Raw genomic sequence first — 27,324 nt, 5'->3', positions numbered from 1 at the left:
TTCACTTTCTCTACTTATTTTTGTTAACTTATTAGCTTTTCACAAATGTTTTCTCTAACAAATCACCACAGTCAAACTTAGTAATTTATATTCTCACAATTATTTAAAATATTCATTTAAAACTTGGGGTTAGGGAAAATTATTACTCTTGCATATATTTGGAAGGGTCAAGTACACAGTTACTGAAAATGAAAAAAAATTAATAATTTTTTTTTACTAGAAATGGGTATCACTAATCAGTAAAGCTGTTTTTCAGGGGATCCCTTTCATGTTGCTTTGTTGCCCAGGTAAACAAATACAGCTCAGAAGTCAGTGAGAGCCAGGGGTACTAACTGACACTTATAGATGACTGTATAACATAAACTGTGAGGCTTCATACTCCAGACTTCCAGGACGCCTAATTGGACAATTTATATCTAATGTTAACAAGAAAATTTGATATATTTTGATTCATTGATTTCTAATTTTATGCAATAGGGGTACAATTCTTTATACAGTCTTTTCCCAAGCACTCCAGTAAGAATTCTATTTAAATCTGGTATATTGCAGAGAATTCAAAAGCATTAATTTCCTGTAATAGCAAATTATATAAGAGAAATTATTTAAAAACTAATCACAAACACACAATTAGCAAAATCCTTACTTTTTGGCAAAATCTGAACTAAAGTCCAACTGTCTGGAGGCTAAAGTGAAGTAAAACAAAGCCCTCCAACCAGAAACAAACACTTGGTTCCAGGGGTATTGTACTAAGGCAGAACCGCAGCTGTGTCCAAACAGTCTGTCACCAAGTGTATACATTGCCACAGCTACTAGAAATCATGTGATCAAGCATATTCATATTATCAAATTAATCAAGAGTAGTTTTTCTAGACTGTATTTTATACTACAGCCATTATTACTCATATTTTTTCATTTGAAAATAAATGCCTAGGTAAATATTTTAAATGTTATAATAATTTCTACAGCATTTAATCTTTCTTTCAGATCTTGGTGTACAGCAAAAATAGAGTGGTTAATGCAAAATGCATGTACTTTTCACCTTTGTAGGTTAAGAAAAAATTACTATGCACTTCTAATTCTTACAAATCACTGAGTGTAATATGTATTAACTTGATGGCCATTCTTCTAAATTAGGAAGAATTAACTGGTGTAGAAGAGTGTTGGGGAACTAGAGATGAGCAAAGCAAAAGTGCACAGAATTTTGACTAAATACATGAATATCTACACTTACACGACTAAAACATTTAGAATATGGTTACTTGAAGATATTTAATTGACACAACTGGAAAAAAATTCCATCAATGAATAAAACGAATGAATGCTAGTCTAGGACATGAGGGAAAAATACCAAACTGTTTTTTGTAGCATTCCTAACAGCTCAAATGTATATTTCATGACAATATTTGCAACAAAAGAGACAATTTATCTCTTCTACAAAATGCCAGTCACTGCTCACACTTCTCTTGCAACATTCCTGTTGGTGAGGGTTACATTAGCATGGCTTCAAAATGAGTTCACAGACACTTGCGTGAGCTGTGTCTGTCGCAGCACTGCAGAAGGGACAAGTGCCAATCTTCATCCTTCACAGAGAAGAGGACAGGGCTTAGTCTCCAAGTATCTACACATGTGACGTCTTCACCGTTACGTAGGACACACATCTTCAGCACTTTATGCTCAAGTCTGTGATGGGATTTTACAAACTTTTGCATTTCTTCACTCAAGTTTTATCTTGCCAAAGTCTGTTCCTTAATCCTAGAGTGAGGACCAAATACACACACAGGGTAGGAGAGGCTTGGATTGAGGTGTGTGTGTGTAGGGGGAAGAGGGGAGACCTAACAAGGTCTTTGCCAAGTGCACAGATACTTCACTCAGTGCTCTCTGGGATGGTTACCAGGATCTTGTTCAGGCACTCTGAAGCCACCTACCATGCTACTGCAGAGCAGAGGTCTAGCTTAATGGGAAACACAAGAGTTGATCTTAGTGACAGTGGAACAAACACAGTTTAGGAAGTGGAGGAAAATTTAGAACTATATAAGGAAAGACAGGTTACTGCTATATATGAAGTAATTACTTTTTATTAATTCACTAATTCATGTATTTCTCACTGTGTGCATGGTGGGTGTGTGCATACCATAATAATGCCCATGGTAAAATCAGAGTGCAGCTTTCAGGGATTAGCTGCCGTTTTCCTGTGGACCTGTGCAATGAAAGCAGTTCCTCAGGGTTGTGCTACAAGTACTCTTGCCTGTTGTACCATTTTCTTGGCTCAGAGGTGTTAATTTATATGAGACCTAATAATTCATATGTGTAACAGCACTGAAGTATAATCCCTATTTTCTGTTTTATAATATGGGAAAATTAATGACAAATTCCTAACTTTTAAGAGTAAAGGATATAGATTCAGGGCAGAGGTGAGCTGCAGCCCCTACCTCAGGCCGACTTCCTTCTTCTTTTCCTTTCTGGGATCTCCTGGCCTGGGGACAGCAGCCAGGTCAACTCGCCCACAGAGGACCAAGCAACCAGGAGCCTGCTGAGAGTGCCAGTCTACTCCTGACCCTACTCAGGGCAGAGGAGAGGGAGTGCCTCAGACCTGCTCAGACTCAGAGTACTGAACCTGCTTGCATCCACCAGAAGAGAACCTTGGACCCGTACACACCAGGAAAGGAAAGAGACCCCACCTGTACCGGCTGGAAGAAGGGATGGGGTGGGGTGGGAGTGGGGGAAGGAGGGGAGGGAGAGGGAGCTGGCATTGATATGTGAAGCAAGCTTGTTTCTAACTTAAATTCAAAAATTAATAGAAAATATGCCACAAAAAAGAGTAAAGGATATGGTTACAGCAATGATAAATTAACAAGAATTTATCAATGATGACTTTACTCCCAGTGGATTTACTTCACATATATGCTCAAAACAAAAAACTTCATGTACTATTTTGGTGTCTTTTTTTTTTCACTGATTTAAAAGCAAAGGAAAAATTCTGTGCTTTATGGAATGAGTTACTAATAGACATTGTTTCAGTAAGCTTTTATATTCTCAGAAAGAAATATCTACTTTAAAAAAACAAGGCCTTATAAAGAAGTTATGTCTACAATTAACATGCTTTTATTGCTGTTAAAAATATTTAGTGAGTGCTAAGTTACACTTAAGGGTAGCATTAAACCTTTCTTCTCCTTAAAGACACTTCAGTTTAATTGCTTGATACCATTAACTTTGCAATTCAGAAGCTGTACCTGAAGATAGCAATGCTCACACACTTCATGGCTTGTGGTGACACAGGGGTTCACACGCTACCAGACCTATGTAGCAATTACAGTTACACAAACAGAATGACTATCCAAAGTACTAAGGTTAGTAATAAACTACTCAGAGACAGGACAGTCTTCGGTGTCTCTCAACGTCAGTTCTGTGTAATGAAACTGCTTCTCCAGGGGGATCATTAACTACTGATGGTGTTATTGCTCAGTGAATGGTGCATAGAAACACCAGGAGGAAACTGATGCACAAGAATGACCAGCTTGTAGTTTATCTAAGCCAATATGGTTATGAAGAAACACACACACACACACACACACACACACACACACACACACACACACACATTCTCCTACATCTTCTTTATTTTCTTTTCATGACCACCTTGTATGGGACATGGCTATCACAACCAAACAAGAACAAGGTAGGAAAACGTATTCAATTTAATCTAACAAATATCAGAAAAGATCCTAGTTAGGCACGGTGGCTCACTCCTTTAATCTCAGCACTCGGGAAGCAGAGGAAGGCGGATCTCTGACCTACCTGATTGACGCTAAGCTCTTTTTTATATGGGGTTTTCTGTAGTTTTTTTTAAAATGAATTAATTGTATTTACATCAATCCTATGAGAGTAGTCTCAAAAGTTGCAGTTATTATAGATAGGGCGACAGGAAACTGTCAGTTTTCTTACATTTTTTTAAAAGTTAAAATTACAAGGAATGTATCATAAAATAACTGGAAGCTTCTTCTAAGAACTATGTCTCATGGGATCAGAAGGTGCTATGCAAGCTGCCCAGGAAAAAAGCAAAGTCGATGGACTGCAACAGTGGCCAGCCTGGCAAGACAGAAGACCCCAGGCTACAGCAATGGCAACTGTAGCTTGGGGATAACAAACAGCTGTCTAATTAGACCTAAGACCTGCTCAATAGGAGAGAATTCATGCCTGGTACTATATGCCTAGCCAACTACTCTCAGACAGAGAGGCCATAGGTCCCAGAGGAGAACCTAGCTCTGCCATTTTCCTAAGTCCAGTGATTTTTAGTTGTATTCTAAATACTAACCTCTACCCACAGGTAAGTTCTATTTACACTTATTCCCAAAGCAGCTTGTTTATGCAGCAGATGCAGTAGGGGATTTTTACAAAGATACACACTAGTCATAAACACAGAGAATAACCATAGGGCATACAATTAAAGTGGTATATCTATAATGTAACCCCTACAACTATGGCTCAGAGAACATAACAGAAGAGGGGGCTGCCTAATGGCAATATAAGCTGACATGTCAATGTGAATAAGAAAAATGTTACAAGTCCCTACTCTTAGATGACCAACTATAGGCAATAATGGCTGCCGAGAGACAGACAGACAGCTCAGAGGGAGTACAGAGGGCACAAGAAGAGTTGGAAGGGGTAGAAAAAGAGGTAGATGTTGGGGAATATTATTCTAGGGGGTGACTTGTTTATGCTGCATTTGTTTAACCATGGGAAGTTGGATTCTTTGCCTGTCTAAAACACCTGATGATGTAATAAAGAGCTGAATGGCTAACAGTGAGGCAGGAGCAAAGGTAGGCGGGGCTGGCAGCAGAGTATAAATAGGAGGAAGAAGACCTAGAGGAAGAGACAGAGAGCAACAAAACAACACGGAGAGGAGAACATCAGCCAGCTATGGAGGAAGAGTGAAAGTAAGACTTAGAGAAGAGAAAGATAAAAGCCCAGAGGAAAAGGTAGATGGGTTAATTTAAGATAAGAAAAGCTGGCTAGAAACAAGACAAGCTAAGACAGGCATTCATGAGTAATAAGCCTCTGTGTGTAATTTACTTGGGAGCTGGGTGGCAGGCCCCCTCAAAAAGACAGAAGAGTGAAAAGCACCACACAATTACAGGTGAGAAATATGTAAATACAGTAATCATGTATAAAATTCACAAAAATTTCAACCTAAAAAAATTCAAATTGACTTCCTATTTCTTGTGATCCATGGGTTGATCTGAGGTCAGGTTTGGCTTCCTAGGAACACATATGAATCCTAAGTTAAACAAACATGAGCATATATACTTGAGTCATTATTAAAAATGTATTTTTTACTTTATGAAAACCTCACTGTTCTACCAGAGGGCAGTGCCTAGTAGTCCTTTATTAAGAAAGACTTCTTATTGCAGAAGTAAGTGCCTAATAATTATCATGCATATCGCTCTGGATGTATATGAAACTTTTTCATCAGAAAAAACTGTAACAAGCCCTTTGGAAAAAAAAAAACAGTCTGAGTGGGAAGTTCAGTCTTGTGCATCAATCTTTCCCATAGTTTGATAAAGGAAGCCCATGGACTGTTGGGGATATGATGACCACAGGGCATTGTAAGGCTGTATGATCTCTTACCATTCTCAATCCCTTTCTCCCACCTCCCACTACTATTTAAAACAAGGGTTCTGCTTTTGGGAGGGGCTTTTTGAGACAGGGTTTCTCTGTGTAGCTTTGAAGCCTATCCTGGCACTTACTCTGTAGACCAGGCTTGCCTTGAACTCACAGAGATCCACTTGCCTCTACCTCCCGAGTGCTGGGTTTAAAGGCGTATGCCAACCTTCTTAAACCTGTGACCCTTTTATACACTTCCATATATTGTGGTGACCCTCAACCATAAGACTATTATCATGGCTACTTCATAGTTATAAATTTGCTACTATTATGCAGATGGTCTTAGGCTACCCCTAAAATGCTTGTTCAAAAGCCACCCCACCCCCAATAGTCACAACCCACAGGTTGAGAACCGCTGTTTTAGTAGCACTGTCTGCTATCACAAGGATGATATCTGAAAAATGGGTAATTTAAGAACATGTAACTTACCAGCAAGTTCAAGCACAACGGATGGTGGTAGAAACCTTGCATAGTTGTAGGAACAGGACTCACTGTCTAAGAACCAACTTGCTCACGCAAGTGGGGCACAGCTGAACTCCTAACCCTGACTGAAGAGTCTATGGAAAAGTGTCACCAAGAAATACTTTCTACCCTACCACACCCTTGTGCTGTCACATATGAGTTTCTGGAATTTCCTGGAGCAAATTACTTAAAGGCTACTACTACAGGTGAATGACATATTGAAAAAATAATTTCAGGCTTTGTAAACACTAATTTTTAAATTGCTTTCCAATTCCCACTTCCAGAGAGTTTGTAAGTACTTTGTTGTTATTTTACTTTCAAAAAAAGGAATTATAAAATCAATTTTCTAAAAGAACATGAAAAGAATTGTTAAAAATAATAGTGTCCATCTTCCTTAACATAGAACCCATTTTTTTATTTTTTTATTATTTATTTTTAAATTTAAATTAGAAACAAGGTTGCTTCACAAGTCAGTTCCAGGTCCCTCTCCGTTTCCCTCCCCCCTCCTGTGCCTTCCCCCCAACCCTCCCAGATCTACATCTAAAATCCATATATGAGAGAGTACATGCCATGTTTCTCTTTTTGTGACTGCGTTACCTCACTCAGGATGGTTTCTTCTAGTGTCATCCATTTGCCTGCAAATCTCAGGATTCCATTGTTTTTTTCTGCTGAATAGTACTCCATTGTGTAATTGTACCATATTTTCTCTATCCACTCTTGGGTTGAGGGGCATCTAGGTTGCTTCTAAGTTATGGCTATTACAAATAATGCTTGCTGACTGTGTCCTTTGCCTTACAGAAGCTTCTCAGTTTCAGGAGGTCCCATCTATTAATTGTTGATCTCACTGTCTGTGCTACTGGTGTTATGTTCAGGAAGCTGTCTCCTGTACCAATTCGTTCAAGGGTACCACCCACTTTATCTTCTAAGAGGTTCAGTGTGGCTGGATTTATGTTTAGGTCTTTGATCCATTTGGACTTAAGTTTTGTGCATGGCGATAAACATGGATCAGTCCACATTCTTTTACATGCCAGCCTCCAGTTATGCCAGCACCATTTGTTGAAGATGCTTTCTTTTTTCCATTGTATATTTTTTGCTTCTTTGTCAAAGATCAGATGTTCATACGTGTGTGGGTTAATATCAGGGTTTCAATTTGATTCCATTTGTCTATCTGTCTATTTTTGTGCCAATACCAAGCTGTTTTCAGGACTATAGTTCTATAATAGAGCTTGAAGTCAGGAATGGTGATGCCTCCGGATGTTGCCTTGTTGAACAGGGTTGTTTTGGCTATCCTGGGTCTTTTGTTTTTCCATACAAAATTGATTATTGTTCTTTCAAGGTCTGTGAAGAATTGTGCTGGGATTTTAATGGGGATTGCATTGAATCTGTAGATTGCTTTTGGCAGGATTGCCATTTTTACTACATTGCTCCTACCTATCCAAGAGCATGGGAAATCTTTCCATTTTCTGAGGGCTTCTTTAATTTCTTTCTTTAAAGATTCAAAGTTTTTTCGATACAGGTCTTTCACTTGTTTGGTTAGCGTTACTACAGAGCTTCCAATCCCATAGAACCCATTTTTAAAAAGAATAAACCTGTTTGACTTTAGTACCAATGGGATCTTAACCACACTGTGTTGCATGCCGAACTTCCTTTATATCTCTCTCAAAACACTGATAGGCATTATTGGAAGAACTGACATTGGCTATAACACCAAGGGGTTACCAGAATCTATTTAGTGATGAAGGTAAGATCACAGCCAAGTTTCTATAAGCATTTAATCCAACTCCAATAACGATGAAGTGAATAGCAAAAGCAAGTGGGCCAGACTTCACAGGCTGGTCTTATGTGGTTGGGAGAGTCTGACAGAGCCATTACTAAGGGAAGGGAGTCTAACTGCAGTCTATAGCTCTGAGTACTCTCTACTTACTCTTCACAGACACTTTCTTCTGTCTTTTCTTTCCTATCCAGGCCTGATGGATGGAGGCTGACATATGACATGTGTCACTGTTTCCCAGTTAGGCACTGGAGGATGAACATTAGCTACTGACAATGCTGCTAAGTTTGTTTTGGTGTTGTTCTTTCTCTTAACAGATTCCAAGCTCCTTAAAGATATTTGGAGGGGCAAAGAATAGGGTGTTAGCATGTTTAGTAAGTTAGTATGCATTTTCTCCTGACGTCAGCTCTTTCTGGTCAGGGATCCTGAAGGTAAAGAGCTTCCATCTAATTTACGCACAGGCATCCTAGATACTCACTGAATTTTCCCCTAAGCACCTCCCACGTCTCTGTGAGCTGGCTCACATATTAAGTACTAAATCTCCAAGGCCCTTAGCCATCCTGGACCTTCCCTGTCATTTCTAGACCACTGTTTCTGTTTCACACTCAGAACTCAGGTGTTCTTCAGCTTTACTCTGTACTCAAAGTACAATCCTGGGCTGTGCCACTACTCCGGAGCCTGCAGACGCTCAATACTGTCTAACTAGACATGGAGTCAAGACACATGGGTGAGCATTTACAATATGGTTTGAGAGAGGCTGGAACAGGTAAGATACCCTTGTTCAAGTGAATATTTGTATCATCTACTCCTAAACTCTCCCATGCACTGATGCACTACTTTGCAAGGAGGGAAATGGGTGGCTTTCCAGTTACAGCAGTAGTCTCCAACTTGAGCATGTACAGACTGGCTTTTCCTTCAAAGTCTACAGAATCCCTGGAAGGGTCAACCCCCAGATTATTGAGGAAGATTTAGATGTAGACTTACTTTTAGGTGCTAGGGTATACTACTGATAATACTTGAGTGGGGACCACAGAAAAAGTTCTAAAATTTCAAGAACATCTTACATTCTAGTGTCTCTCAAACATTAGTTAATTTAAAGGAGTGTATCTTTGAATTAGCTTCCTCAGCATGTCTAGTCATTGGATCAATGACCAACACACATTTAAAATCTGGGATAAAAATCATGCCCAGTCAAAATTCCTTTAGTATCGTGTTAACTTCTAAACATTTGATGACATGCTAAATAAACAGAGGGATAAGGGAGGGGGAAATGGGAGAGAGGATAAAGGAAGGGGAGTGGAGGGGAGAAGAGGAGACAGAGGAGAGAGCCAGCATGCCCCTTTTATCCCAGAGCAGACAATAGGTCATTTTAATTTCTGTTAACCTCCTGGCATATGACTTAGGTTAGCATTTGCAAGTTAATGCTTTTTAAACATTAATTTACTATGGAGGATCTATTACCTGTCTGTCTTTCTATCTATGATATAATAATGCTCAATGGTAGAAGACATACTATTAGCATGCATTATTTTTAATCACAAGTAACAGGCATATATACACACTCTCTCTGCCTCCCTCTCTCTCAAACAGTAAATATGTATGTTTGTTTGTATGGATACTCATACATTTGAAGAGTTGTTTCTTTGTTATACTACAGGTTTGGTGTAACCCAGGAGACTGTGCATGGTAGTCAAGGACTACAGTCTAGCTCTTGAGGGCCTTTGAATTTAGGCCCATTTTAATATCTTTCCTGAGCCTCAAGCCTTGATCTAATGAGTCCAAGAATTAGGACACTGGAGGGTACAGGTGCTTTAGTAGGTACAAAAGATGCAGAACCCATGGAGGAAGTGGTGTATGTTCACAAGGAACAGAAAATAGTGTTAGCACTAGGACCAAAATGGAAATTTCCAACTGCCCAAGTGCTAGCTCTCTTAATATGGCCAAAATGGTTAACAGGTTTGTACACAACTTATGTGTTACCAGTAAATCATTCTTACCAAAGTGTCTTAGTTTGCTTTCTATTGCTGTGATGATCACTATGACCTTGCTTTTTCATAAGACCCAGGACCAAATCAACACAGTGGACTGGGCCCTCACATATTAATCACTAATCAAGAAAATGCCCCAAAGACTTGCCTACAGTCTGATGCAGGCATTTTCTCAGTTCAGATTCCCTCTTCCCAGAGCACTCTAGCTTGTGTTAGGTGATAAAAACACAACAAAAATGAACGAGCACAACAAAGGCTCTATATGACAAACTTGCTCAGGTGAATAACTATCTCTTAAAGATGTCGTGTCTGGATAAACACATGCTAAGAGATTTCTCTCCAGGGGTTTACTTCCAGCACTATGTTGTACTGGTGGAAGATAAGTGTCACAGTAGGAGAGTTTCCCTGGACTGTTTTGAAATCTAATACACAGTGAAAACCTGAAGACCGCCAGCAGGGAGTAAGCGGGGACTAGTTATTTAGTAACTGCTACAGAAAGTCGAGTGCTATCACAGAAGATGAAAAGTGGTAAAGAAGATTTTAGAATGGGAAAAGAGTGACTAGCTACAAATGGAGGCCACATGTAAGTGACCTTTCTTGGAAACAGCACCGGGTGTGGAACACACAAGTCTACAGACACTGAGATGCCTGAGGTGGTGGCTGGTGACCTCATATGGCCAAAGTTCTCTTGTCATACATAATTTGACCACAGTCCCTTTGGACAGATAGCCTTTCAAAACATGTCAAGCTTCTCAGCCCATTCTTGTGTTCAGCTTGGAATCAGCTAGTTTCAGAAATTTAAAATTACTTCCTCGAGAGCTCTAACCCCTAGTGAAGACAAATCATAAGCAATGGCCACTAGATGTGTACTTTCCTCAGTAAAAAAAATCATGAAAACTATACAGCACTATGACTTAAATTCAAGTCTGCTATTAATACCAAGTTCTGGACTCCTCTAAGAATTTAATTAAATTTATGTTCTCTGAAAAAGCACACATACCCATACTTTATCTAGTCGCATGCCCACAAGTAAAGGTGTAGGGAACCCAGGACATTAAGATAAGGCAGCATGCTTTTTTGTTTGTTTGGCTTTGATTTTTTGAAACAGGGTTTCTCTGTGTAGCTCTGACTGGCCTGGAACTTGCTCTGCAGATCAGGCTGGCCTTGAACTCAGACATCTGCCTGCTTCTGCCTCCTGAATTCTGGGATTAAAGATGTCTGCTACCACTGTCCAGCACTAAACATTCTTATTTTAGATGTTTGTATTATTGTGGAATGTTATATTTTAATGAAAGGAATGAATTTAAAAAGAGCAACATATCTTAATTGATAAAAGCATTTCTAGGCTAAATCCTTGGGGCGGGGAGGAATGTGCACCGCTCTGGAGAACACCATAGTTTAACTGTACTAACTCCTGGTGAGAGGTCCATACCACTCTGGAGAACACCACAGTTTAACTGTACTAACTCTAACTCCTGATGTGAGCAAAAGGAGGACTGAAAAAGAATCTAGAATCCTCATCTGAGGTGTCTTGAGTTTTAACTGGAGTTTAGCGCACTATGCTAGGCCATACACTGGATGTCATGATGCAACTCTTAATCTGAGACTTATCCAAAGAAAAATCTTAGCACAATAATAATTCTACCAACCTGGGCTCCTCAGTTAACTCTGTGTTGCTGATTTTTTTTGGGGTGCCCCTTCTCCATTAAATCTATTAAAACAATCTGAGCTAATTGATGACAACATTAGTAAAATATAATTAAGAAGGTACAATTTAAAACAATGCTAAATACATTTCAAAACTAAGTATTAAAGGATTTTGAGTTTTCTTCCATTGAGATAATATTTGTTCTAGCTCTTATCATTAAACAAGGGCTCAGGCTGTAGTTCAGCGGTAGAATGCTTACCTAGCATTTGCAAGATTGTAAGTTGAAGCCTTAGCACCCAAAATGAAATAAAAATTAGAACATATATGCCAGAAGAAGCTCCTCTGACTAAAGAGCAGGGCATGAGAAGCAGAAGAAACAGATGAAACCTGAATGATCCATTATATTCATTATGTTGGTTATGTATGTAATGTATAAATATGTCCTCTAAACCAAATCAGATATTCCCTCCAGGAGGAAATGCACAGGGTTAGGACTGAGCGACGCCCAGTGCTGAGGAGAAGGCTCTCTTGGAAATGGCTATGAAGCTGTGCAGGAGATTGCTTTCAGAGAGAAGGCTTTCCTGAGTCATCATCACCCATGCTGGGGTTGGACGTTCAGTCAGTCACCTGTGTTACTGTCACTAACTCCTACCTTATACCCATGTAAGAAATGAAACAAACCCAAGTGCTCACTGTAGAGACTTAGGGGGATCTTTCGTGTGCTCTGCTAGCCCTGTTCTCCCTATCTCGGGTGGTCAGATTTGTCCACATTTTCCCTAGAAAAATCACACAATGGGTTCACTGAAAACTACCTTCTGCTGTGAGAGGAAATGCAAAAGTTAAAAGTGAAGTTGGTTATTCTACTTTATCTCTAGCTGACAGCTACATGTATGCATGCATATGTTTTAAAAGGGCAAAATAGACATTAACCAAAGAAAATATTTTATTATTCATGGAAGATTAAAACTCCACCTTTTATAATAATCACATACATTTTCTGATAATACTGCATTTATATAAGAGAGAGAGAAAGAGAGAGAGTGTGTGTGTATGTGTGTGCACACACGCATGTATGTACATGCATGTGTGAATACCAGAAGTCAGCTTAGGTGTTATTTCTCAGGAGACATCCACCTTATGTTTTGAAACAGAGTGTGTGTATCATTTGCCCAGCCTGTCAAGTAGGCCAAGCTGACAGAGCAGTGAGCTTCAGGGATCTGCCTCTCTGTACATCATGCCTTGTTCTGTGTGTGTGTGTGTGTGTGTGTGTGTGTGTGCGCGCACGTGTGTGAACAACAACCACAACAACAGCTACTTCAAACAAAGGAGCTACTGGGAAAGTTATTCTCAGGTGACAGAGCCCTGCTACCTGTAGGTCCTCATGCACCCAGCGGCAGGTGTGCTTGGCTGGCCTGGTTCTTCTGCCCCACCTCACCACGCCCTGTTGGGTCTTGGTAACACTTGTTCTGGGAGGCTCTCTTGCTTGGGGAGAGCAGGCCACCGAGCCTCAGGAATTCTGCAGGCTGTGTGTATCCGAGTGGCTTCTGCATTTCTTGGAATTTCTTTGCTATCCTGGCTTTTGACAACTTCCTTACTGTCCCCTTTTTGTTCATGGTCTTGCTCTTTGTGGGATGACAATGTGTACAAAATGGTGTTCATCACCAATCTTTCATTTGTACCAGAGTGAAGACACTTCATGCAGCCTGCTGGCCCCACTGTCTCTGCTCTATTCTTCCCATGCTTTGCCTCTTTACCAAACCTTCTGACTTTCTCCCACAGCATGGGGGACAGACCCAGGGTATCCCCAGGAGGTGATGGGCAAAGCAGGAACGAGGAAAGCGCAGAGGAAGGAGTCTATCTCAGCTTATTAAGTGTGGGTTCTTAGGATTGAACTCTGGTCCTCACACTTACAAGGCCAGCATTTACAATCTCCCCAGCTGTGTTTCTATTTTTTTTTTCATTTGAAATAGGGTCTCCCAAGGTAGCCCTGGCTGTCGTTGAATTCCCTATGTAAACCAACACGTCAACACGGCAGTGAGTTTGCGGTAATTCTCCTGTTTCAGACTCCTGAGTGCTGTAATACGGCTGTGTGCCATCCATCAGTCCTGGCTGATTTTTGAGGATTGTCAAATAAGCCCCACCCCCAAGCACCGTTACCCCATGTAGAATTACCCAGAGACATCCCACGTTCCAGAGAAACAGAGGCCATTTCTTTGCCAGTGTCCCAGTTTACAATTACTGACACAGATAAGCAGAGAAGCAACCCTGTTTCACAGAAGCTTCACAGCAGAGCTGGTGTTTTCTGAAGTCAAATCAAATCACATGCTGACTGCTGATTACATGATGATAATGTAACTTCTACATACTGTATGGCATTCAGTTGTTTTTTACTTTTCCCTTCAATACTCTTTCTCATTTTAACTCCTAAAATATATCTAATTCAGGTGAGTGTGGAAAGACTCACCTTCCCATATGAACATAAGGTTATATACTGTACTCAGGGTGAAAATGTTGATGATACCATGTCATCTGTGTGGCAGCTCAGTTTTCCCAACTAAAAACTATACTTTTCTGAAGGGCTTATTTTGACGAATCACCAGTGATTGAGAAGTCAATGGAAATGATAGCCATTGTAGCCTTTTAGATTAGATGCTTCCTTTCAGAGAAACACATCAAGAAAACTATAAAAACGAAGAACTTACCATGAAAAATTAACTGCCAATTTTGATCAGCTCTTTTTTGGAAAGACTTATGAACTCTAGATTTGTATATTCAGTTAGCCAAGGGCACTGAGGTACATATGCTCATAAAGTGATGGGTATGTAAATAAAGCAATTCAAATATAAAGCAGCAGAAACATCATGTAACACACTCTAAATTGACTTTTATAGACAGACCTATTATCATTCAACATCAGCATCCAGTTACTATGGCTAACCTTGGTCCTCACATGAATTAAAATGAAGACTGGGTTATTGTTTTGCTAACTTAGAGCACATCTAATTTTTGCAAATGGGAAGAAGGATTTGAAGTATAACATGGCACACAATAGGCAGGTTTTTTTCTTCCCTCCATAGATCTGCTCCCTTACAAGAAATCCTTTCCCCAGGTGCAACAAATATTCTTTCCTAGTGGGATATTTTAATGCACAGGCACACCTCTTAAAAACCTAAGTGTGAACACACAGTATTATGTACCATTTCCAATCACTGGACGTCATCATTCCCAATCAGCAGAAATGCTTTGTCTTAGTCCTGATCAGGTTCAGAGAAAACTAAGTGTTGAATTAGGATAGTATAGTAACACCATCCAAGTGGTTCTCACTAACAAACTCAAGAGATTCAATCACGAAAGTATAGTTTTGTTTGCAAATGATGTTGAAATAATTCATACTATAAAATCATGAACCTCATACCTATTTTTCACACTGTACATATATTTAATGCAAACTAGGCAAATGTTTTAAAGATGATGAATGTCTTGAAAATAAGAGGGAGAAATTGCTGTGTACCAAAGACTTCTTAGCACAAAGAAAATTCATAGTAAATAACTAGTAAGTTGGACTTTATAAAAATTAAAAACTTCTCTTTTAATAACAGTTAAGAAAATAAAAACATATCACATTGAGAAAAAATTTAAAAAAACATAGGCAAAGAACGTATTTCTTGAATACATAAGGAACTTACAATTCTATCACAATAAATATTCAAATTTATACAATAGGCAAAGAAATGTTTAGCACAATAAATAAAAGACCCAGACACAGATATTGGGGTTCAAGATTCAAGATGAGAACCAGAGAAGCAAAGCAGTAAAGCCAGTGGATCTCAAATCTACCAAGCTGAAATGGTAATCCTGTTTCCACAATTCTTCAGAGGCAAAAGGCTCGGAGTTCCTTATATTCCCTTCTCTGCCCAGCTGTATTCTCCTGTCTCCATCCCCCTAGTGCTGGGATCAAAGGCATGTGCTGAGGTCACTTTTGTATGAGTTATTTTCTTTTAGGACAGGATCAATTTCATGTACTCAGTGTTACCTTGAACTAACAGAGATCTGTCCTACCTCTTAATTCTGAGTCCTGTGATATGTGCCTGGCTTCTATGACTAACAAGTATGGCTGATTGCTACTTTGATCTCTAGTGGCTTTAATAAATAACAAACAATATATCACCACAGAGATGTGCCAAGACCACCAAAGAAATGATATTAATAGCAAATGAACAAAAGGGGCTCAATAAAGTTATTACAGAAATAAAAATGAAAACGACAAAGGATATTACTATCCATTCTCTGGATTTGCTTTTAAGACAGTTCCCCTAGGTTGCCCAAGATGGCTTGAGTGGCCCTCTTACTTCAACCTTCCAAGTATCTGGGACTAAGGCAAGAAGCAGGGCCTAGTTTAATATGGCTTCTACAAACGACAGAACACAGTGGTGAATAAAACTAGAAACTCTCATTATTATCAATGTTAATATATAATGGTATAGCCATTTTTGGACACCAGTCTGAAAGCCATTTGTCTGTTTCTCATAAAGTAAAACATATACTTACCAAAACAACCAACTAATCTGTCTCCCCAGGATTTATCCAAGAGAAAAATCATTCACACAGACACTCGTGTGTGAATATTTATGTTTTATTCATATTTGCCCCAAACTGGAAAAACAGAACTATCATTTGACTGGCTGGTGCTTGAACAATCTGTGGTGTATTCAAATGCGGGAATACTATACATAAAAAGAGCTATTGATATAATCAATAACATGGTGAATCTTAACTACATTACTGTTAAGTGAAAGAAAACAGATTTAAGGAGCTCCATACCACATAGTTCTTTTTATGTATTATATCAGGAAAGATAAACAAAACTATAGAGTTAGCCCAAACACACACACCAGTGGTACTCAAGGGTTTTGGAAGGGCTGAGGGCAGATATGCTTAGAAAAGGATACAAAGAAAATGTTAAATAGAAAAAAATTCACCAGAGGACAAATACATGTGACAGTCAAATTGTACTCCACCGAATCCGACTTAAAAAATGACAACTGCAGGAAATGATGTCATGAAAATCATGACTGGTATCATATCATACAAAGTAAGGGGAGTGCTAGCTCAGCAGGGAAAAGCAATTGTCATGTGAGCTTGAAGAACTGATGTGAGCCTATGTAAAAAGCTGGATGTAGCGACCGTTGTCTGTAGTTCCAGCACTCCTACTGAGAAGTGGAGTGGACACCGAGGAGCTGGAGGCTCCCGAAGTTACAGAGCAGCAAGCCTAGACTACCCAGCACAGTGGCAGAAAAGAGGGAAGCTGGCTTAAAGCAGGTGGAAAGAGAGGCAGCTCCAGGAAAGCAGCCGCTGACTGCACCCCGTGCACCACGGCAAGCTTATGCACATGCTCACACAGACACACAGTGAACAAACGTAAAAGGTAAGTTAACATTAAAATAGACTGAATGAAATATGTGGAATAAATGTTATGAGTGTACTTTTCTCTTCAGAGTACAGTAGATACAGCTTTGAAAAATTCTAAGGATGATTAAATAATCTCATGGAAATACAAACAAATACCTCCTGTAAAGGACTACAATGGAGAACGCATGGAAAACTGAGGCAAGAGAAAAGCTGAGTCAGAGATCTGTTCTAGTCAAGACTGAGGTACTTCCGGGAGGGACGGAGGAGCTCACGGCTAGTTTGGAGGAACTGAAAATCTGGTCTTCCTCAATGCTGATGTTGCTATCCACTCCTCAGTCTTAGCTCACCACTTCAATCCTTCTAATAAACTTCCACTGAATTAACGGAGTATGCTTAGTCTCTCTTACCTGGAGCTAGTGCCTCCCTGTACTTGGATTTGTGAGGTTTTTGAAAACTGGAAATGGCCACTGCGAAATTCTTACTCGTAGTACTGACTAAAGACAGAGCAATGCAACACTGGCTGTTCGGAAGCCAGGAACCTTTGCCTCTTCATTTCTACACACCATGTTTAATCGTTAGAATGAGCACTTTTGAACAAATTCTATGGGTACTACCATTATTGCATTTTACTAATTACTTACTTCATTTTTTAAAATTAATTCTCCAAACAATAATATTTAAGAGCCTAAAATAGCTGAGAGAGTAGGTCTACTCCCGCTCCCATTCAGGGCAGAGAGCAGAGGTGAGCTCCAGGCCCCCATCTTGGTCCCAACTTCCTTCCCCTGGCCCTCTCTGGGATTTCCTGGTCTGGGGACTGCAGCCAGGTCGACATGCCACAGGAGGACCAAGTGACCAGGAGCCTGCTGAGAGGGCCAGTCTACTCCTGCCCCCACTCAGGGCAGAGGGCAGAGGGCAGAGCTACCACCCAACCAGAGAGGGAGTGCCTCAGACCTGTCTGCACCCACTGTGAGACCCATCAGAGTATTGGACCTGCTTGCACCCAACGGAAGAGAACCTTGGACCCATACCCACCAGGAACTGAAGAGACCCCACCTATACCCATGAGAAAACTTTGACAGGGAAATGTAATCTGTTCCTTCACAAATACTCATTAAGAATAGAATAGACTTTGGAGATCCCCCATGAAGGGCCACACCCTTCCTGGAGATTCGAGTGGGGATTGGATGAGGAGTTGGAGAGGTTGGGGGAGAGGGGTGGGAGAGGGAGCTGGGATTGACATATGAAGCAAGCTTGTTTCTAATAAAAAAGAACACACACATGAAGACTTATCTCCAAATGCCGATGATACATCAATGAGCACGAAGAAGGCATCATCTTTCCCATGCTTTTGTAGTATATGAGGGCCTAAGAGAGACAAATAGCTATAAAAGAAATTATGTGTGATACTGAAATAAAGAATGCAAGGGGAAAGTAAACTGTGAATGAAAAAAATAAGGAGCAAACAGATCTAGAGAACACAGTTGCAGAAAACCACAATGGGGTGATTTGGAAATTCAGTAGAAAGAATATCTCAGCAAAGAAGGCATCAATGGAATCAGAGATAAAAACAAAGTAATAAATAAAAGAAGTCATTGCCATGTGTAGAAATTCTGGATAAATGTGGCATGGGCAGTGAGATGCCCAGTGACAGACTGAGAAGGGTGTGTGTCACAGAGTGGGAGCCAACAGATAGAAACGGTGGCGCTCCACACACTAAAGGTCAGTGAAGCAGGAACAGCTAGACCAGGCAGAGTGCCAGTATCTGTTTCTTTGGTACTTGTACCTTAGTGTATCCTCATGAACATGCCCTTGTGAACAAGTGAAGAGAGCGCACATAGTGTTCAGGTGGCTATACAAGGTATCAAAAATAACGTCCAGAATGAAACTGAAGAAGTAGTTCAAGAGAATTCTTAATACACTCAGTTAAAAAGGTAACCAACCAACTAAGAACAGAAGCTATTACCACTAATTTTAGGATAAACATTGCTGAACCAGGAAAATGGCTCAGTGGGTACAAGAGCTAAACAAGTACGCATGACAACCCAAGTTTGATTCATTAACTCACCTAAAAATCAAGATGTGGCAGCACGGGCCAGTAACTCCTATATCCCATCAGCAAGAAGGGAGGCAGAGACAAGAGGATCACCTCAGGTTTTTGAGCCAGGCAGCAGAAGCCCGCTCCAGGGAAGTGATAGCAAAGGACAGACTTCAGTGCTTACATCATTCAAAGAAGACCTCCACGTGTCATGATGTGTGGAACTCCCCCAGAAATGTTAGGAAAGATTAACACTATGTGATTTAAAAGTTAACTGTAGATATAGTTTCTTATAGATAAAAGACTTGTAAATTTTCAAGTGGTCTTTTTTTCTTTTTCATTACATTTACTTATTATTATTATTATTGTGTGTGTGTGTGTGTGTGTGTGTGTGTGTGTACCATGGCATGCATGTGCGAGTCAGTGGGCAGGATTGTAAGACTTGGCTTTCTCCTTCCACCATGAGGGTCCCAGAGATTTAACTCGGGTCGTCAGGCCTGGTGGTTAAGCACCTCCACCTGCTGAGCCACCATGTTGACCCCCAAAGGCCTTTTCGAACTTGTTAAAGAAACAGTCAGTACCATAGCAGTAATATGAAAAAGATCTGCTTCTCAAGTGGTTGCCAGGGAGGTTAGCACTGTGAAAACCAGTGGGAAATGACGAAGGGAAACTGAGGAGTAAAGAAACAGAGGTCAAGTTGCAGTTAGAGAGAAGATGAAAGGGACGAGGGCAAGACAAGTCCAAGGGCAGCTCCTTAAGAGGGAGAGTGTGGGGGTGCAGCTAGAAATTAAAACATGCCACATGACCTTGAGAGTTTGTAATGAAAAGTTAACGACAAGGAATAACTGTACTGACAGGACTAATGCTACATATTCCATAAAGAATAATGACTTTATGAACAGTCTGAAAATTAGAGGGGATCTTTTGTACTTATCCCCTAAATCTTCACAGAAATTGAAATTGGGGCCTGGGGCTACAGCTCAGTGGTAAGGTGCCTGTGTAACATCTACAAGGCCCTGGAACAGACACGCCCATATTTAATCTGACGGAAGCCATTCCTTAAATTTCCTCTTCCTGGGCATCTCAAGTTGACAATGACAATATTGCAATATTATACTGAGATGATTCAGAGACAAGAGAACTGGAGCTGAGAACAGATTTAAGCTTGCCAACAAATTAAAAAAAAAACATTACCAATTTGGGGGTGGTGGCTACAGCTAAAATACTGATAAGGACAGCTTGGAAATGATACTAAAATCAATTAATATAAAACCAATTAGTCAAGTAACATTTTAATAAAAATAAGATGATAAATATTTAAGTCTGGCTTAGGCATTGAGTGTATTAATCTAAAGAAAAATTACTTCTTATAAAAACATTAAAAGTGGTAAACATAATTTTGACTGTTTTAATGGACTGATATTCCCAAAGGGCCCTTCATAACTTTTTCTGTCAGAAAGAGACAGATGAGCAGGGTGTGGTGATATGAACCCTGCAGCATCAGCATTGGGGTGGCCTAAGCAAGGACTAGGTGACTGTAGTGTTTTGGGCCAGAAGAAGGTGTTAAGGGGAAAGGTCAGCTTACTTGGAGGTAGAGGCAATCTACAATAGGCTTTTTAAGGGCTGAAAACTCATAAGTATATTTTGTGAGTGAAGAGCTTTTGCCCAGATCCATTTATCTTCTCACAGGTCTGTGGAAAAGGTAGCAGTACTCTCAGTAAGTGTGAACTCTGGCATAAAGGCCATCTCAGACTTGTCCTCTGAGGACACAGCTCCCAAACTGAAAAGACGAAGCATTCACACTGCTATCTGTTCTACTTTCTAAAGAGTCACCAGTGACAACTTCCAACACTGTAGGACAGAATGCAGAGGCATGGTTCCTGTCCATTGAAGGTAAGAACTGAAATGGGATGGTTTCAAGAGTCTATACAGAATCCAGTTTGAATTATTACTGAATATACCACTCTATGGCATGGCTTTTAGATATTATGTTGAGGAATTTAAGCATTCCTTTTCTATTTTTGGGTGTGAATGAGTAGTTTAAGAAGAATCATATATGGATTGTTGGTGTGAAACTGAAATGCTCAAACTGCTATAGGGAACACAGCAGCACCCTTCATGACAGAGGTGGAGGAAACTTTCTGAATGACTTTCCATTTGCTTAGGAATTGAGGCTAATATCTGACAAGCGGGATCTCATAAAACTAAAAGTTGTATAGCAAAGAATACAATGGGAGAAAATCTTAGCCAGGTCTACATCTGTTAGAGAATTCATATACAGAGTATGCAAAAAAAAAAAAACAATAAAAAGTCAAGCAAACAAATGACCTAATTGAACAATGGGCTTTGGAATTGTCATAAATATTAAGGAAACTCTGTTGTTCAGTCACAATGAATAAATTGCACATATGATTCTGTAAATCCACAGTGATTGTGACAGCATGTACAGTAATCCAATCAGACACAACCTGAGAATGGGGGGTGGGGAGTTGGGCAAAATTCCTACCATTACCTGAGGAGCAACTGGCATTTGAAAACTGTTTGGAAACAGTGAGGTTTTTGTTTTGTTTTGTTTTGTTTTGTTTTGTTTGTTTTGATGTGACCCCTGGTAGAGTGACCACACACTAAGACAGGCTACACTCCAGGATTACCTGAGCAACATAAACTGGATCTGAGGGAGAAATTTCAAAGTTGGGTAGAAGGCATGGAGGGGTAGATGGTGGTTCTCAGGTTTGAGGAAAGGGTGGTCATATGTTCCTCATGCTGAGGTGACCCCCAGCCATAGAATTATTTCAGTTACTTCATAACTGTGATTTTCCCACTGTTATGAATAATATACAAATATGACATGTAGGATATCTGATATTCAATACCAAACCACAGGTCGAGAACCACTGAAGCAAGGTGTTTTGAAGGCTACCATCAATAGCAAACTAATCAGACAAAAGATTAGCTTGAAGTTTAAATAGATGTATTTTACATGAAGCAAGACATGAATAAAGTCTATATACAATTCAACCTCATTTTTAGATCAAATTTTCTTCACTTTTTTTTTCTAAGTAGCAATGGGTGCCAAAATGGACAGGCTTATTTTCTCCTGCCCAGACTCTATCTAATAAATAGTAATAAGACATAGCAATGGAAAGAAAGCAAAAGCCTAAATAATTTCATTCCCAGTGAACAAATAATCACCAATTAATTAAGATTACTGAAAAAGTCTCCACTCTGGTCATACTATGGCTACTAACTGGGGACCTTTACATCCTTCTAGCTCCTGTCCCTCCCTTTGGGACTAACAAGATGAGCCTCCTCTCAACACCATTCAGAACCCTGAAGCCCACCCAAGTATCAGGAAGACATAGGCAACCTACCTAATATCTCTGGCACAACAATTATACCAATCTGGTTGTTCCTTAGGCTCTGTAGCAGGAATCATGATTTCCTCTCAACCTCTCTCACTCAGAACATAGATGCCTCAATATTATTGATCCTATAGCATTCCCACATGGCATGAAGACACAGGTAAACTACCTGGGCTCCTCAGTAGCATATACACAGTCATACATACTCAGGTCATCTTATACCTGTTGACAGAGATCCTACTCCTAGCCTTTTGGGACCTGGCAGGGCATAGACGTACTCACACAAAGAACCCTCTAACTGGTAACTTAGCTGTGGTTTCCAACAAACACATCACTCCAATCACTACTTACTACAGATCTGTGCTGCAGCCTCACAACAGCCCTGGCACAGCCTGATGAGTTCACCTGACCCTAACTATCGACACCAGCCCAACTCCCAGACATACTTCAGGTCCCAGGAACCTAGCTAAGACTGGTGAAACCTGCCTTTCACACCCAACCCCTGGCAGGTAAAGGATCCTATTTGCCAGCCCAGCCTGCTAAGCTCATATCAGACACTCAACCAATATACCCAGGCCTCACCACCAAAATAACACAAAAAGTGAAAACAGTGTGTGATTCCTGCAAATTCACCAGCCGTCTGTTCTCCAATGAAAAGGATACATAGGAGCCCAAGGACACAGAACTTAAAAGGAACAATCACAAGATCCAAAGAAGAATTGAGAGCATTTTAGGAAGACACCAAGGGCTTAATGAACTTAAAGATAATAAATATCTGAGCACATTCAAGAAAACACAAAGCTGAGGTTGAAGGAAATAAAGAAGACAATCTAGGACGAAAGAGACTTCAAGCTGTGATGAAGATGGAACTGAAATGCTCAATAACTAATAAGAACACACACACACACACACACACACACAGAGAGAGAGAGAGAGAGAGAGAGAGAGAGAGAGAGAGAGAGAGAGAGAGAGAGAGAGAGAGATAAGAATATAGAAACTGGGGTACCATAAAAAGACCAAGTCTTCTTCAATTATGGTATAAATGAAGAAGAATCCCAGCATAATGGTGCAGACTAGACTTTCAAAAGATCAAAGAAGAAAACATCCCCAAACTAAGGAAAGACAGCCACTCAGATACAAAAACTACACAGATCATCAAATAGACAAGATCAGAAAAGAAACTCCTCACAGCATGTCATAGTTTAAAAACTAACATACAGAACAAAGCAAGAGCATTGAAAGCTGTGAAGGAATAAACACAAGTCACACATAACAGAAAAGCAAAGAATAACAGTTGATTACTCAACAGAAATGTTGAAATCCAGAAGAGCCTGAAAGTACTATAAGGTGACATATGCCAACCTAGACTACTGTACCTAGGAAATTTATCTACTATAGTTGAAAGAGAAAGACAAATTAATCAAAACCAAACTTACAGAATATAATAGAAACAATACTTTAGACTGAAGAGAGAGATAAATATAGCCAAGAGTATAGAAAGAAAACAAGTGAAGCTATGATTACCAAGAACACAAAGAGCCAACAAAACAAAAAGAAATGCCAACAGTAAACATACAGCTTTCAATAGTAACTTCAATTGCCAATGGTTTCAACTCTCCAATTCAAAGAAACAGGGTGGCTGAAAAGGTTAAGAAACAAAATCCATCTTTATGTAGTCTACAAGAAACTCATTTTAGCTCTAAAGATGGTTACCACCTTAAAATGAAAGGACTGCAACAAAGTATTTCAAACAAATGGGATCAGGAAGCAAGTGCTGTTACTATCCTAATAATTGACAAAGTAGACTTCAGTCTAGCACTAATCAGAGGAGATATAAGGAAGGGTGTTTCATTCTAATGAAGGGAACAATTAATCACAGACAATACAATCCTAAACATAGATGCACAAAATGCTGCTGCACCCAATTTTTAAAAAGCACAATACTGGAATTAAAGATAACATCAACTCAGTAATAAGTTAACAACACTTTCTCTAATGGATAGATAATTGTACAAAATATAAAGAGAAAAACATCAGAATTAAATGACAGCAACATCAAATTAACTTAACAGATTATATTGAGAATATTATACTCAAGCATCAAAAATTACTCCCTTATACTCAGCAGCCAGTGAAAGACTGTGTGGTTATATATTATTTATGACTTAATAAAGACTGCCTGAAGGTTCAAACTGCAGCCATGTTGAGGAGAGGCAGCAGTCTGAGGCTTGATGGAGAGCTTGTGGAGACAGGCTCCACCCCTTTCAGTCTGAGGTAGAGGTAAGAGATAACAGTTGGCTGCTTTGCTTATCTGACCATCAGCTTGAACCCCAATATCTATTTTAGATGTTTTATTATTCATGTCACCCGACTGTCGAAAATACATCATATCTGGGACAAACATATACAAAAAACTTAGAAAATTGAAAAAAAACTGAGATAACTCCATGTATTATGTCTGATCACAATACAACAAAATAGACAGCAAATAAATCTCTAGTAACTACCCAAACTCACTGAGACTAAAACACTTCTTACGGATTGATAAATGGGTCAAAGAAACCAAGAGAGAAATAGGAAAACATTTCTGGAAATACATGAAAATGAAAACACAAGACAACAAATCTCCGGGACATTGAAAGCAGCACTACAGTGAGAATTTGTATCTCTGAATAACTACATTAAAAAGTGAGAAGAACCACCAACAAATGGCTTAATAATGCAACAAGAATTTGGAAAAACAACAACGAATCAAAGCCAAATCTAGAAGACTGCCATCATGAATAAACATAAAAACCAAAAAATAAAAAGTCAGAGCAGAAATAAATAAAATAGAAACAAGGAAAACAACCCCAAGAGTCAATAAGAGATGGTTCTACAAGAGGATGACCAAGTCTGACAGACCCTTGTCCAATTACCCCACCCCCAAAACAAATAAACACATGACCCAAGTAGCGGAGTCAGAAATACACAAGCAAACACTACAACAAAAGTCAAAGAAATCCATAATATTATAAGAGAATACTTTAAAAACAAAAACAGCAGGAAATTATTAATTTACAAAATCTGAAATAGACTAATTCCAGATTCATCAAAACTTCCCAAGTTAAATCAAAAAGAGATCACCAACCCAAAAAGATCTGCAACCAATAATGAGATTGAAACATTAATAAAATGACTGCTGACAAAAAAAAGCCACAGTTCAGATGGACTTACAGCAGAACTCAACCAGACTTTGAGTTATTCATCCAATACTTTGTAAATTATTGAGAAACAAAAACAGAAAGAGCACTTTCAGATCTCCTCTTATGAAGCCAGTAGTACTCTAATGCTAAACTCAGGTGAGGACATCAGAAAACTACAAGCCTATATCCCTAGTAAACACAGAGCCAAAACCCTTCCATAAAATATTTACAAACATTACAGTCATACATCAAAAAGATCATCTACCATAATCAAGATGACTTTATTCCAGGGATGGAGGGATGCTTGGATATCCTAAGTCACTATGTATAATAAATCACATAAAAGGACTTAAAGACAAAGTTACATGCTCAGTTCAACAGCTGGAGAAAAGGCCTCAGCATATATTCATGACCAAAGTCTTAGAGAGAATAGGCCTGAAGGGAGCACACATAGCTCAACATAATGAAAGCTCCAACAAATGGTTTCCTGGGAAAGCTGCATGTGCACACACAGAAGAGTGAAATTAGAACCATACCTGTCACCTTCACAAAACTCTGCATGGATCGAAGACTTAACTGAGAAACCTCAAACACTTAAACTGATATAAGAAACACTAGCTAGCAACCATAAGGTATGTACATAGAAAAGAGCTCTTTGAATGTTATTTTAGGGACTATGGAGATGAGTTTTAACTGAAGGGGCTAGTGACTAAGGCTTCAAAATCATGTACTAAAACAAATTATGCAAATATATTTTTAATTTACTTGGCTATTTTCTTATTTACCCTTTTGCTTAGCTAACGTGGTTTAAAATGAGGACGCGAAGTTGGATGAGTGGAGAATAGGGTGGAGGCGCTGGGGTATCTGTGAGAAGTTGGTACAGGGTATGAATGTGATCAAAATTTACTGTGCAAAATTCTCAAAGAATCAAAATGAGGAGATAAGAAATTCATCTTTTCAAACCATAATCTCCAAAATGAAGATATTTCTTTCTTATCTCAATGAACCATAGCAGCTTCAGCAGCATCACTTAGAGAATTGTGTGTTTACAGAAGCTAACACAAAGTATACTTGAAATCATGAAGTTAATTCATTAATTTACCAAGTCAGTTTTGAGGAAAAGGTGTCACTAACCAAGAGTATTTGGAAGTTTGACTGTGGTTGTCTGAGGTCCCTTCTGCAGAATATGTGGTAGACAAGCAATGCCTATGCTGTTTCTAATTATTCCAATTATCATGGCACACTATGAAAACTTGATTAATAACACTGAAGATATTGTTGTGGCAATTAGCCATATGGTTGTGGGACTTTATTCTGTCACGATTTAGCCATTAGCATCTACTTATGTTTGTCAGAACAGTGCATCCGTGACAAGCTGAAGTTCTGCTCACCTTGCCGAGTCCCCTGTGAGCAACACTAGAGAACTGTTTATTCCTGGGAGTCTCTTGCCTGAGTAAATTTTTCATGTGGCATCCGGTCTGACTGGGAACAAATGTCAAATAGCTTATATGTCGACCCATCAAGCTAAGCATTCTCTGAAAATTCACTTTGTGCCTTATGTGTAAAAACAAAGTGATTGAAGGAAATAATTTGTCCAGTAATGACGGATCATCTATGTTGCTTCATGTATTAATACAGTAATTCGGAGAATTGACTTTTCAGATACTGACATATAGAGCTATGTAACTATGGCAATATAAGGATATATACAAGTGCATATATGTGAACAGATTATATGCCCCAAATTTACCACCTTAAGTATATATACATGACATCTGTAATTAATTTGTTCAAGAGAAGTGA

The 27,324-nt window shown here is 39.4% G+C and overlaps 1 protein-coding gene and 1 long non-coding RNA gene across 10 annotated transcripts in view; one reads left to right on the top strand and one right to left on the bottom strand.

The window, feature by feature from the left end:
• Positions 1–27,324, bottom strand: part of Tbc1d5 (TBC1 domain family member 5) — a 424,656-nt gene that overhangs the window by 120,355 nt on the left and 276,977 nt on the right. The gene's annotated exons all lie outside the window — the stretch shown is intronic.
• Positions 4,820–22,394, top strand: LOC121133249. Of its 2 annotated transcripts, none has more exons than XR_005870056.1 (3): positions 4,820–4,976; positions 20,664–20,867; positions 22,246–22,394. It is a non-coding gene; the product is annotated as an uncharacterized LOC121133249 (long non-coding RNA). The 2 variants fall into 2 exon arrangements; XR_005870057.1 differs by having other exon boundaries at positions 4,821–4,934.

The sequence above is a fragment of the Mesocricetus auratus genome, unplaced genomic scaffold (assembly GCF_017639785.1).
Source record: "Mesocricetus auratus isolate SY011 unplaced genomic scaffold, BCM_Maur_2.0 Super-Scaffold_100021, whole genome shotgun sequence".
Taxonomy (NCBI): domain Eukaryota; kingdom Metazoa; phylum Chordata; class Mammalia; order Rodentia; family Cricetidae; genus Mesocricetus; species Mesocricetus auratus.
This window is presented reverse-complemented; position numbering and strand designations above follow the sequence as displayed.